The sequence below is a fragment of the Vespa mandarinia genome, chromosome 19 (genome assembly GCF_050613455.1).
Source record: "Vespa mandarinia isolate Hongniang chromosome 19, ASM5061345v1, whole genome shotgun sequence".
Taxonomy (NCBI): Eukaryota; Metazoa; Arthropoda; class Insecta; order Hymenoptera; family Vespidae; genus Vespa; species Vespa mandarinia.
Genome location: NC_140828.1, coordinates 2,397,501 through 2,412,500, shown reverse-complemented (window position 1 = coordinate 2,412,500; position 15,000 = coordinate 2,397,501). Strand labels below are relative to the sequence as shown.

Below are 15,000 nucleotides of genomic sequence, written 5' to 3'. Positions count from 1 at the left end.
TGTTGAAACGTATAAACGTAAGATACGTTTTATCCTGTGAACATAACACACGTACATATAACATCGATAATGTTCGTCCGTCTATCGCATGATTTATCAAACACGAGGTTATCGATGTATATGTGTATGTATCTATGTATGTATTTATGTATGTCTCTCGAAACGGTGGCTCGGTTTGGCGTGACAAATTGTCGCGGTACACAAGAAGGGTGAGCAAGGCCTAGAAACGCGTTCCTCTCCACGCCTACATCTGTTTTCGCGTTAATACCTTGTATAACTCTTATGGCCTAGAGATAGGGGGGAAAGAAAGACCGCTCTGTCCATACTGCTTGCGTAAGGGTGAGAAGGAAATAAGGGATCGTATGATGATAGCGAAAGTGTGAGAGGGTGGAACGAAAATAAGAAAGAAGATACATCGAAACCGATCTGTCTGGATATTTGCCATAAATAAAGAAGAAGAAGGATAAACAAAAAATTAAAGGAAAAAAAAAAAAAAAAAAAAGAAAGAATATACGAGAAAAGAAGTTCTTTTTTTTTTTTTTTTTTTTTTTTTTATTCAGCTATAAATGAAAACTATGTAATTTATGTAAAATCATAATAATCGAATGTATATTTTTGCCTTCACAGGTATCAGCAAAATATGATGGGGAAAAAAAAAAAAAAAAAAAAAACTAAAGATCCTTAATAATTCTAAAATTTGCTGAAACTTTGCATAATGTCTGGAAATGAAATTTTCCACTCCTAAGTGGAAATTACACTCTACTTATTATCCGGGTTTATCTATTTAAAATTAAATATCCATTTACATTGAAAAGTATACTATCTGTCTATCTAATTTTCTATATTTAAAAAATATCAAAAAAACATTTGTTCCGACACACACGCTCCACAATTCTCTCACATATCAGTAAAATGCAAAAAGCTTACATTAGAAAGTATGCCCCGAAGCATCCCCGATAACGCTTCTTATCTAATGCTTATTTAACTAATTAGGGTTACGTACTAATTGCTGTAATCTACTGTCAAGGCTAATGATTATTACGTAAATAACTAAATGTAAAAAATACTAATACATATTAGTATATATACATACTAGTAATATATCAATGTTTCAAAGTTTTCATAAAAATGTTATAAACTCTATTATGCAAAACTGATATTAATAATAATTATTATAATAATATATTTGGATATGTGTATTAGTACAAATATTATTAGTTATTACTATAAAAATTGAGAAAGTTTGATTCCTAGTAATAGTAGTAGTAGTGAAATTGACGAAGATTGATTCATAATAAGTTGAAAATGAAATAGACTGACATAGATGTAGATTGAAATTGTAAATCGAGACCACATCTTCAGCGATGCATTGATTCTAATAATATTCTCTAATTATATTAATAATAATATTAATTATGAGACATATATTGAATTTAATTCGTGAATCTTTATTCTTCAAATATAAATGTAGTCTTTCTACGCGATTATGTCAATAAAGAAAAAGAAAACTTTGTACGAACACAAACACTAACTCTATAATTGACTGCTTTGCATGCAGTCAACTTTAATACGCATATTCTTAAAAATCATTTTTAATCGTAAAACGCGGATTAATTTAAATTACAATAAACACTGTTTCTAATTCGCTGATTTTATTGTTTATATTTTAACGTGACAATATTCTATTAATTCATTGCTTCAAGGACAGTTGCAATGATAGTCTGAAAAAAAAAAAAAGAAAAGAAAAACAAAATCTTAATATCATTGTTAATAAAAAGAATCGTGAAAATTATTGAGAAAACTTTAATTAAATAATTTACTTACTCAATGTCTTTCTTGATTCTTACCCGATGAACATCCTGCCTCAGGATTATGAAGAATGATCCACTAACACAAATATAATTCTAATTTCCGAATCTCAATTAACTCTAATTTAATTTAATTTAATTTAATTTAATTTAATTAATTCATTTAAGTATAAAAATAAATTAATAAAAATATTACTAATGAACAGTGATTCTATGACTGCTTTGGACGCAGTCAAAAATAATAAAAATTGAAAAATTGAAACATATAAAAAATTACTACGACAAGAAATACAATATTTATAAATTAAATTACATTCTTATAAATCATTTCACATGAAAAACATTAAACACATTGAAAAGTATATTAATCTATGCTACTAATGATAATTAATATGTAAAATTTAACTGCCTACGAATATAATAATTAAAAGGTAATTAAACTTTGAGATATACTAAAGCATGTAGTAATTACTTTTTAATAATGCTTGTTATGTATTTTAAATTACATCTCAAGCAATACTGATTAGCAGATCTCATCACCAAGAGATCCTACTGCTAATGAAAATATTATAAGTGTTTAAAATAAATTAATAATTGCACTTGTAGATCATCAACGATAACCTAAACAATTTTTATACTTTTTTTTTTTTCTTTTTTTTACGTGACAATAAATTTACAATAGAATATTAAACGAATATATGAGCGTAATAGTTTTAAAAAGGTTATAAATTAAAATGTTGAACGATAAATGGTATTTATCTCAAATGAAATTATCTGACGATTTTCTAGATGTACACACGACGAGATATTCTATAAGACTAAAAGGCGACGATTCTCTGTGACCTAGAAGGAAGGCAAATGTTTAATTGTTTTTGTTTTCGACCGGAGAGATATCCGAAAATTCTTGGAAATTATTAGCCACTTATTTATTTTGAATACAGTTTCTCTGTCTCTCTCTCTCTCTCCCCCTCTCCTTCACTCGTACTCCATTACGTATTGCTTTAAAAGAAGATAGACTTAAAAGAGGATAGACTTACTTGTATGTAAACACAGGAGGGGACAGCTATAGGTAGAAAAAGTATCGTATCCTCTGCATATGTATATGTGTGTACGTGTGTTGGACTTTATCTGGATACGTAGAATTCTTAAAAGCTGAAAAATACAATGTCTTTATTAGCAAAGTATAAAATTAATATATATGATGTGTATACACACACATATATATATATATATATATATATATATATACGTATAAATGTAAAATGAACCTATGTATAAAAATACGGATATATGATACAAGTAATGTTATAAGATGGATATATAATATGTATATACGCTATAGATAGATATATATATATATATATATATATGTGCCTATAGGAATATATGCATATATATATACCATGTGTATAGGTGTATATCTTAAAATCGGAAAAAAACTATAAAATTCGATCGATGACTATTAATTAATGAAAGATTATTAATTACAGCATCATTAGAAACAAAGAAAAATATCGAAATCATAGAAATAATAAAGAAAAACTTTTAAAAAAGATATTGCGTAACAAACGATCGAGGATACGTCATAATCTCCGTTTTTATTTTCGCGAATATCTTTTATACGAGACGATATTTCGACTTGCTAACAATCGATATTAGAAAATTCGTTTAAAAGAATCGATTGATACATAGGAGAAAGATGTACATTAGAAAAAATATTCTAATTACCTGAAATTATGAGGACGACGATAGACCGTGCTATCAGTTAGAAGGAGTCCACTCAAAATGGCATTTCCACCAATAGCAAGGAAGATATGTGGACCCCGTCTCCACTACCACCAATCATATTAAAGAAATAAATTAATATTTTCCTGTCATTATTATCACGATAAAATATAATATCAAATCTGACAATACGTTAGTTATGATAAACTTTATTAATTAGGGCCATAAAAGTTAATAACTTTTGTTTTAATTAAATAATTAACTAAAATAATTACTAGTCACATATACACACAGCTTCTTATTACATGTATATATATACACACACACACGTACACATAGACCTTCCAAATGTTTTTTACAGTGTATGTCAAATGATACATAATTAATAATTCGAATAATAAAAGAATTCATTTTTAATTCATATAATGCCTCTCGTAAAAAATATTATGTAATAAATGAAGTTCTTTATAATTTTTATTTATGTATAAAAAGTTTAATTATTTATGATTTATAATTAAAATATATTATTACGATTCGATAATGATCGAGAATAATTTATTTATGAGATCGAGAATTGTTCAATAGATTTATAGAAAATGCTTCAATTACAAATGCGCGGCAAAAGTAATAAATTTGAATATATATAATCGTGAAATAAAAAGAATGATGATGAAAAAGATATGTGTGAAACTTACTAACCTAAATAAATTCTAAACATTGACATATCTGTTTAATTTCTTTAACACTACAATATATTCTCATGAAAATTTTATGTATATATATATATATATATATATATATATATTTATATATATAAATATTTATTTATTTTCTCAGCCATAATTTTCTTAAATATACATACATGCATTAATTATGGGAGAATATAGGTTTTTAATTTTAATCTAGATTCGCGAAAAAAAGATAGTCATTGAAATGTAAAAAATGAATATGAATTTTTTCAATCGACTCGTTGTGAATATTTATCATAAATTATTAATAATATTTATAACATAATTTTCAACATTTAAAATATTAAATTATAATTAAATGATTGAGCTACTACAAGGACGACTATTTTGTTTTAATAATCTGTAATATTTTTAAATATATTTTTAAAAATATGTTCATTTAACGTCTATTATTTAATAATTATATAGAATGAAGAATTTTTTAATAACTCTGAATTACTTTTTACTATGTTGAGTAAATTATGAGTACAATTTTATTACATTTGACTCACTAAGTTTGTTATTTTTTTTTATAATAAACAAAAATATACAAACACACACATTTAAAAAATATTATGATTCTAATAGAATTCTGAAGAGAATTATCATTAAATTTCATTTCTAATAATGATTTATTATATATTAAATTATAGCATAATTTCTTTCATATGTTGAACACAAATTCAACTGATAATTTTCTATTGTACCCTCATAATGATCTGCAACTTAACATGATAGAAATTATTTAACAATTAAAAATATTCTGTTATGTTTCATAATAGATTATCATAAATTAATGTCTAAAATAACAATTGAAAAGATAAAATCGAAAAATCGATGAGTAATTTCTCTGTCATATTTTAAATAAAAATAAATAATATAATTTTCTCAAGTATAAATATATTACATTATAATAATCTACAAACTAAAATGATATAAAATTATTTAACAATGAAAAATATTTTACATTATAATTTTATATATATATATAAAATGATTTTATATATATATATATATATATATATATATATATATAAATATTCTATATTATGTATTATGATAGGTCATCGTTTAGAACAATTTTAAAAGACAAAATCTACTTAAGAAAAGAGACAATGACATTAAGAGAAAAAACAAGAAGAAAGTCTAAAGTTGTGCACGTTCAAGTGTCTTCTTGAATCGACGTGCTCTATCTACCGTCGATCGGACTTGGAGTATAGGATAGCCACCCTCGAACAAGACCGCGAGAGGGTATAGACGATAGAGGGATGAATGAGAGTATAAGAGTAAAGAGCTACGGTAGCGACGATGACTATACCACGATGGTGGCATAGTGGTCGAGCTTTTTTGGGGGGAGGGGGGGCTTGTAACAAACGTGGATCGTGTAAGGGGTCGAAAAGATAAAATGAGATCGTGTCTCTGGTCTAGCCGGCGAGGGTGAAAGACAGAGGAGAAAAGAAATTGGTACATCGTCTTGGAAAAATGAGCTGGTGAAACGACAAAATCGTCCCTTGAAACGACACACACACACACACACACACACACACACACACACACACACACACACACACACACACATGGACATATACCATTGTCTTTCTCTTTTTATCATGTATTCTCTTTCTCTGCTTATTTTCATACCTGAAATATAAAGAACATTGAGTTAGTCGACAAGTAATATTTTAATTTTCATCATAGAGTATTATAGTATCAAGTTGATTAATAAATAATGTTCGAATTTTTTTTTTTTATAAATAAATATGTATAAATAATTCCTTTTTTTTTATTTATTTTTTTTTTTTTTTTTTACATAATTCATATTAATAATTATATAGATAAAAAGAAATATTTAACATTTTTTTGACGAAATAAAATCAATCTAGTTCGTTAGAAATTTGTTTATGAAAATTGTTTATAAAAAATTTTCAATTATTTATTGCAATAATGCGTTGCAAAAAAAAAAAAATAGATAACATTCTACCCCTTTAAAATGGTATTTGGTTCAAATCTCTATGACTTATAGTTTCGATGATACATCCAAGTAAATAGAAAATGTTTTACTTTGACCTATTGGCTTACATAATTTCATTCAAACTGGTTCGATGTGACATACTGACCTATATAAATTCCTAGAATTTACGTTGCCTTATTATAGTACATCATTACTAAGAACAGCTATATTATAAGAATGGAAATCTTTCAAAGACAATACCTTCGATACAGAAAGTCGTAAAGACTTAAAACAAATATTATTATCAAATGTAATTTATTCTTTGTTCATTTAAATATTGCAACAATAATAATGAAAAAAAAAAAAAAAAAAAAAAAAAAAAAAAAAAAAAAATCGATTTTGTTAATAATTTTTAAAATTGAATTTTTTCTTTTCTTTTTCAATAAGAAAACAAATATATCATGAAATCGTTTAAATTTGTATTACAATTATTGTAAATTTTATATCATTTATTTCAAATAAGGGATAAAAGATCCAATATATGAATTCTTAATATTTTTCCATTGAATTTTATCAAAAAAAAAAAAAAAAAAAAAAAAAAAAATCATGATAAATATCAAAATTAAGTAAGAATATTTTTTCTTTTTTTTTTTTATTTTCTTGATAATACTCTAGGCCGAGAATTTTTACTAAAAAAAGAGGTCAGGTGAAACTCGAAAGGAGTTCTCGTATTTTCAACGCTTCATGAAAATAATCGAGCGTGAACGAACTCGTTCAATGTTCACACACCCATATAATATAAATATGTGAACCTTCGTGGTTACTGAAAAGGTAGAGCAATTGTAGACTGTGAACATTGCGAGGGTTGAGATAGACTGCACCCTTCAAGAAGGAAAGGGATGCCAAAAAGAACAAAAAAAAAAAAAAGGAAAAAAAGAAAAAGAGAGAGAGAGAGAGAAAGAGAAATTTTCAGACAAAGGTTGATGCTCGAGTACTTGCTCATGGCATTGTTGCCCTTTACCCTTCGTAAAACTCACCTCCTACGTGATATTTCTTTCTCCCTCTCTCTCTCTCTCTCTTTCTCTTTCTACTCACTCGTAGTGCAAAAGGGTTGACGACTCTCGAAGGAATAGGAAATGCTTTAACCCGCGAACCGGAAGTGTGCTCGTTTGACGCTTCCTGAGCGATAAGCATCCAGATAATTTCTCGTTGTTTCTATGCTTGGCTTCGCCTTGCGAAAATAATAAACGAACCATGCCAAATTATTACGAACAATCCTGTGAAAATATTATACAAATTATTATTATTATTTATTATTAAATTATTATTATTATTATTATTAAGTACGACTTTTAGCATGGCAAAAGGTGTCTTAATATTGTATTTTAATATTTAAAAATTAATATTTAAATTTTAATATTTAGTAATTAATATTTAAAATTAATAAGTAAATATAAATATATATTTATATGTTTCTTAATTTTGTTTAATTATCTTCAAACGTAGGATTGATTATTAGATATATCTGAGTTTCATTTATTTTTATTTAAATAATAAAGATATAAAATTTTTTAAGAAGAGAAAAGCAAATATTTTTTTCTTACGAATCTCGAAGATTTAAACATGATCGCAGATACACGCCCATGTGCTTTCAAGCTTTCCCTCCGTCCTTATGAATAACGTAAGACGATTCGCCAAAACACATAGAACAACAAAGTCGTAGCGAACGTCATCATCTAGAGATGGTTACTTCCATTATCTTTCTCTTTCTCTAACTAAAACATCCCCTAAAGCACATCTCCCCTTTCCTCACAATCCCTCCCTCTTTTTATTTTTTTTTCTTGTCTTTCTCTCAACTACCAGGAAGATGATGAGGTTTACCATGGGGCACCATGTTGCGTTACGGCTATCAGCCTGGTCATAAAATGGCATTAACGTTTCCCCCATATGCTTGTGAGAGATCTACACGTCAGAATTTATTATATAAAGAAAAAATTGAGGATACGATGTTGTTATGCTACTTTGTTGTTTAACTTTACCTTATCTTTTCATTGGCTATTGAATCGATATAAATTATTATTAATTATATACTGAATATACTCGGAAATATACTATTAAATGATTAATACATGATTTGAAGATAATTAAATTTATCGAGGCTATTATTTATGATTTCTTTTTTTTTTTTTTTTTCCTTTCCATAAAATCACAATAATGAATGAATAAATTATTGTCAGCTTTATCGTGGTCAAATATTAAGATATATTTATAATAAATAATCAATCCAACGTTTTTTGGCTTAAACAAATGACGTGATCTTTTAATCCCTTATAAAAATATATTGCATCAAATTTTTTTTTTTAACAGTAAGATTTCACACCTTTGTGAACTTGATGCAATTGCTTTAAGAAACTTAATGCTTTTTTTTTTTTTTGGTAAAAGATTAAAAAAGAAAAATAAAAAAAAAAGAAGAAAAGGAGAAAGTAAAAAGAAATGAGGCAAAGCTCTTTTTATCAGGCGTAAAAAAAACCGCGAACGTGATCGTGCAAAGTCGAATAAAGGACCAGCTTGGTACGCCCCTTTCCATTTTCTTTTTGCCTTGAGGCACCCTTCGAACACTGCTACGAGAACTCCTTGGTTCGAGCCCTATAGGGCAATACTACGAAGTACAGCAGAGGCTTGGCCGCAGTAACGACGCGTCGTCAGTTAATCAAGCCATTTCGTTCCTTCGGGATTGGGAATGAGGATTTCCTACGAACGACCATCGAACCTTTTTTTCTCCTTTCCTTTATTTTTTTTTTTTTTTTCGTTCCTTCTTCCCTTTCCACTGCCTCTTACTTCCTACTTTGCCCTTATAGACGGATCTGCTGCAACGTACGAATTCTTCCAGAATAAGATCGATTCGAACGTTTTATCTTCAAAAGGCATCAGGCTGAATAACGTATTCCATTGGAAATTCCTTTTTTGAATCTGAAAGAAATCGATTTAATTAAATATAAACCTAAATGAAAAAAAAAAAAATATATATATATATATATATATATATATATATACTATATTTTGTATTAATGTTAGATGCTATGATAACTAAGAATAATTTATTTAATTATTTTTAAAACCATATAATTTAAATATATATATATATATATATATATATATATATATATATATACATATACTATATAAAATATTATCGAACGAATTATAAATTTATTCGAGGTAATTTGAAAAAGATCGCGTCTTATTGAAAAAGGTCGAAAGTAGTTGATCTCGTTTCTCAGAAAGTTAACTTAGATTATCTCGATTGGATTAAAAAGTTCTAAAGTGAAACGAGGCAAGCTGATCGATAGAAACTATGTATACTTTTCGACAACGTTACATAGAATAGAGATTAGAAAAAATATCGATGAATTTAAGATAAATTAATTTTCTTTCTCTCTCTCTCTCTCTCTCTCTCTCTCTCTCTCTCTCTCTCTCTCTCTTTCTCTCTCTAATAAAAAATTCTTTTTTCTGAATTAATGTATTGGTTAATCGAGTTAAAAGAGAGAAACAAAGAGAGAAAGAGAGACAGACTTGAAAAGAAGGATTAGTCTTTTTCTATTCAAGTCTCGCTCGAATGATTCCACTCGACATAGCGTACCGAGTTTAGAAAGTTCTGATTTCGTAATTAAAAAGGCGCAGGCGGCTCCGATTCGCGACTCACGAAACCATATTGCACGTAATCGTCGTTAGACCGCATCATATGCAGCATAATCAATTATTTCGCCTGGTTCGATTGCAGGTGAATCTTGCCACGTCAATATTAAATAATGTTTTCCCTAATTAAAGCAACTCTACGCGATGCAAACACGAAACGTGTATTTATCATGTTGAAAATAAATTTTACAATTTTTCTTCTTTTTCTTTCTTTTACTTTTTTTTTTTTTTTTTTTCTTTCCTTTCACTCAAAAGTCTTCACTTTTGTATTACATTTGTATTATTAAATACAACTCCTATCATTTATATTTATATTTGAATATGTATTAATAATTAATTAACAATAAAATTCTAATATACCAATTTTGAAAATATTCTACATAATAATCTATAATTTTTACGTGGCATATAATTATATCTTTTCTCTATGTTTCGAATTAATTAAATTTCTTGTTAATATATAACATATATTGTAATATTTTAATTTCTTAATAATACGCTGTAATATTATATAACAATTTTTTCTTTTTCTTTTTTTTTTTTTTTTTTTTTTTTAATATACATTAACGCTCATACTTCTTTTCAATATACCGTAATATTATTATAACGTAATTTCCTTCTAATATAATCTAGTGATCTAATTTTTCTTTTTTTTTTTTCTTTTCCTTTAATAAACTTTCTATTTTTCTTCTCAATGTACCCCCAATGACCATTGTTGCAGCATATGGCCAAGAACAAAAAAAAACAAAAAAAAAAAAATAAAAAAAAATAAAAAAAAGAAAATTTTATCTACCAATATCTTAGGGCGAATGAACAAATAATATAATAACTTGTTGAACAAGTTTGAACACTTGATTCCATTAAAGAAAATTCTTCTCAATAATGGTCAGTGATCATACACAGAATGTGCGAGATGTCTCCGTTAGGTTCCATTGTCATTGAAATTCTTTGGGTAGTCTCCCTGAGGTAGGAAGGAAGGGCTCCTACCATCATATCCGGACAGGGCGGGGGGTGGTTAGAGAAGGAAGAGAGAGAGAGAGACAGAGAAAGAGAGCCACAGAGGGACTACAGAGGGCTACGACCCCTGTAATCCCGCGACTGAAAGCCTCGTTTAATATTTATGATTTATTTCGCTTTAATTCGACGCGCAAACGAGAGAAAGACACGCATCTGTATTCAACGCACACATACACACTCACATTTTTCGTAATGTATAATATATATATATATATATATATATATATACACACACACATACATTATATTGCCTGTTGGAGATACTAGAAATGTCAGTTTTAATCAGGACGAATGTGTTTTTTTCTTCTATAGTTACTAAAATTTTTCCTATGGCTTTCACATTTGCGATTCAATTTTTTTTTTCCAGAAAATAAATAAATAAAATAAATAAATAAGTGAATAAATAAATGCAAGAATTTTTTAATAACAAATAAGGAAATATTTAACGTCATTTACAAACGCGATCGTTACGGATCCGATAACAATGACCGATAGAGATACCTTCACCCTCGACATCCCTGACAAAGACTAGGGGACAGAATTACCCCTTCCTATATTAACTTACGTAATTGAGATTTATTAATTCGGAGGTTGGTTAGTGGCCACGCAACGAGCCCATTCTAAGGATATATTGTAACATTATTATTGCAGACACTCTCTCTCTCTCTCTCTCTCTCTCTCTCTCTCTCTCTCTCTCTCTCTCTATCTCTCTCTTTCTTTTTCACACATGCACACATACATTCATTCCATTCAACAATACGTATTATACATTCATACACTTTACAAAATGCTGATAATATATTTCATTGTTAATAATTCTTATTGCAAATGGAATTATTTATATTATTTGACTGATAAATTTTATGAAATCATCGCTCGATGATTTAATTTTATTCAAATTTCTAAACAATTTTACGTTTCTCTTTAAGACAACGAGCATACAAATAAATCGTAACAGTGGAAATCTTGTAAGGAAGGGTATGAAACTGTTCCTTAATATCGGACAGAATTTGGTACTTTCGGGAAGCGTCGTTAATACGAAAGAGACAAAGCGATCCGTCATCAAGCCGTTTAATGAAAGTCGCGCCCATAACTTTAGTTGGTTTAAGACGCGACCAACATAACAGAGAAAGTAAGAGATAGAAGATAACGATCACGAGGGTGAAAGAGAGAGAGAGAGAGAGAGAGAGAAACAGAGGTAAAGTCGAAGATGGAAGTTTAACACTTAATCCAGCAATATGAAACTCCCCTGTGGCCTGTCGTAACCTACGTTCTTCCACGCCTACTCGTATTATACTTTACGATCAGGGATATTTAACTTTCTTAAAGTTGAAAGTTCGTGTCAAATAAAAGAATATTTCAAAAGATCTTTAAAATTATCTACCAAAAGATCAAAAATTTATCAATGATATTATATATCTTTGCAAATGTAAAACATTAACGTACGATTTTTATCTTTTATCTTTAAAATTATTCATATACTTTGTTCTAAACAATGGTCAACATTCATTTTTCAATATAAATTTATATATATATATATATATATAAATATATATATTTATTTAAATTATATATAATAAATATATATATTTAAAGGTGTAATAATAATAAATATTAAAATATATAAAAATAATATAGAATTCATTATTTAACTTTTTTAAAAGTTATATATTCACGTTCAATAATGGATGAACATTTTTGCGTTTAATTCACTTAAAAAAATTATTGCACTTTTATTTATTGTTCCTCCAAGTGTCACCATTCATCGAAATGGATAATGCAGAACCAAATATCGTGAAATATGTCAGCCGATAAATAATGCAATTTTCTCTTGAGCTATTTATCTTTTTCTTTTTCTTTTCAGAGGGATGGCGAGAGTCGGTGTTGGGGGCCCCGCGTCGTTTGCTGGTGACTCTCGGTAGTCTCTCCAGGGACAGCTCGTCTTGTCCAGCTACGGTAAGTCGTCACTTTGTTCCTTATCCCTTATCGATCAATTTCTATCTCTCGTGCGTTCGTTTGTTGTTCTTCTTCTTGAATAAAAAGAAAAAACGACACGATGACGAAAACGACACGATGACGAAAACGACGAAGAATGAAGTCTTCGATTATCTTAAAAAAAAAAAAAAAAAAAAAAAATAAAAATAAAAATAAAAAAAAAAAAAATAAAAAATAAAAGAGAAAAAAATAATTAAAAAAAAAAAAAAAAGAAAAAAAAAAGAAAAAATAACTAATCGATAAGTTGAAACGCTAAAATGAAAAATTGTGAATAGATAATGGGCTAATATTTTCTTCGCAAACAAGTAAACAAGTTAATAATAATTACGTATAGTTATTATCGGATATGATTGTTAATCATAAAGAATATATAATTGCAACGATCAATGTCATAGTAATTATCAAACGTGTGATTAAGTTATTATCATTATTATCATTATTATCATTATTATTAGTAAATATTAATTAACTACATCCATTATATGATAATATTGAACAATATTTCAATTGATTTCGTGATTGACAATTACGATTTGTCTATATGTTTGAATCTACGATATAATTATTTAATGATCATCGTGTCTTACACGATGCATTACAACTAATACACATTATAAATATTTTATCGTTAATTACAATCGATAATTACAATATTACAATGGGCTTACAGTAATCATTTTTCTAATTTCTATTTCGTATTGTTACGAAACAATTCAAAAATATAACAAAGAAATATTTTTCCTTAAATTTTTCTTCTTTTTCTTTCTTATCGATAAACTTTTTGCATTTATTTTTCCATTTCTTGCCCAGTTAAATTCGTATCAGCTCCTTTTCGCAAAAGTCTTGCTTGTAAATGTAAATCGACGGCCATCTCCTAGCGCACCCTCGAAATCGCCGTAAAGAGATGAGAGAGAGAGAGAGAGAGAGAGAGAGAGAGAGAGAAGAGGAAGGGGAGAGAGAGAAAGAGAAAGAGAAAGAGAGAGAGAGAGAAATAAAAAGCTGTGTGGTAGAAGCCGCCTCCAGGCGATATATGTAAATGACACGTAGCCGGCTTTGGATAAAATCTCGTTACCAACGCGACAGTGACGCGAGCCAACGAAGATAAAAGCAAGCAGCAAGCAACGCTGACAAAAAGAGAAAGAGATTTTAAACAGATACAAAGAAGGATCTATCTGAGAAAGAAAAACAAAAAAAAAAAAAGAAAAAAAAAAATAAAAGAAAAACAAAAAATTCTATTACTTCGTTAAGAATATTTTCAGATCAATCGAAATAAGTAAAGAAAAGAAAAGAAAAGAAAAGAAATAAACAAAAAACAAAAAGAGAGATAAATAAATATTATTATTCTTCCTTTTAAAAGATTCGTAAATACAAATTAACATCTAAATAATTATATATTTTCTAATCCTAAAAAAAAAAAAAAAAAAAAAAAAAAAAAAGAAAAAACCAAAAGAATAATACAAACGAAATCTACAATATGTTATTACATAAACGATACGATGTATCGTAGTATAATATACTCAATACCGTACTTATACCATAATATATTATATAACATACTATATATAATTGATATACGAAATTATATATACCGACAAAACATCATTATCTCTTGACTAACGAGTTATCTCATAGTTCTATATAAAAGTTTTAACGTCACTTCTTCTCGCGGATAACGTTCTATAGCTTTTACGAAATTCAATCTAAAAAAAAAAAGAAAAAGAAAAAAAAAGAAAAAAAAAAGAAAAAGAAAAAAAAAGAAAGAAAGAAATTATGGTGATAAATTCCCTTGGGGATAAGCTCGAGGAAGAAACTTCGTGGTGCGAATGATGGAAAAGCGAAGATCCGTCAGGAAAAAGTATTTCCCATCCCACAGAGAGAGAAAGAGAGAAAGAGAAAAAGAGAGAGAGAGAGAGGGAGAGAAAGGAAGAAAGAGGCTTTGAACTAACCGGAAACACACGTGATCTTTCCCAAAAACTTTCGTAAACGAGAATGAAGTAATCACAAACTCAGTTTCTATTCCGTAACATACGACTATTTCTAATTCATTTCTAACTTCTTCGTAGACTTATTTTATTGATTA

General features: G+C 27.9%; 1 protein-coding gene and 1 long non-coding RNA gene across 5 annotated transcripts in view; one reads left to right on the top strand and one right to left on the bottom strand.

The window, feature by feature from the left end:
- Positions 1-15,000, top strand: part of ChAT (Choline acetyltransferase) — a 61,009-nt gene that overhangs the window by 10,242 nt on the left and 35,767 nt on the right. For both annotated transcript variants that reach the window (XM_035880646.2, XM_035880645.2), the window contains exon 3: positions 12,790-12,881. The gene's annotated coding sequence lies outside the window, so the exon portion shown is untranslated. The remainder of the gene's footprint in view (positions 1-12,789; positions 12,882-15,000) is intronic.
- The window catches only part of LOC118447997 (uncharacterized), a 59,331-nt gene that overhangs the window by 18,929 nt on the left and 25,402 nt on the right, over positions 1-15,000 (bottom strand). For 2 of the 3 annotated variants that reach the window (XR_014983275.1, XR_014983274.1), the window contains 4 exons: positions 9,051-9,182; positions 7,308-7,489; positions 3,537-3,640; positions 2,846-2,960 (listed from right to left, as the gene is read on the bottom strand). This is a non-coding gene — a long non-coding RNA (uncharacterized LOC118447997). Of the gene's footprint in view, positions 1-2,845; positions 2,961-3,536; positions 3,641-7,307; positions 7,490-9,050; positions 9,183-15,000 lie in introns of those variants that run through there. The other variant, XR_014983276.1, reaches the window with a different exon arrangement.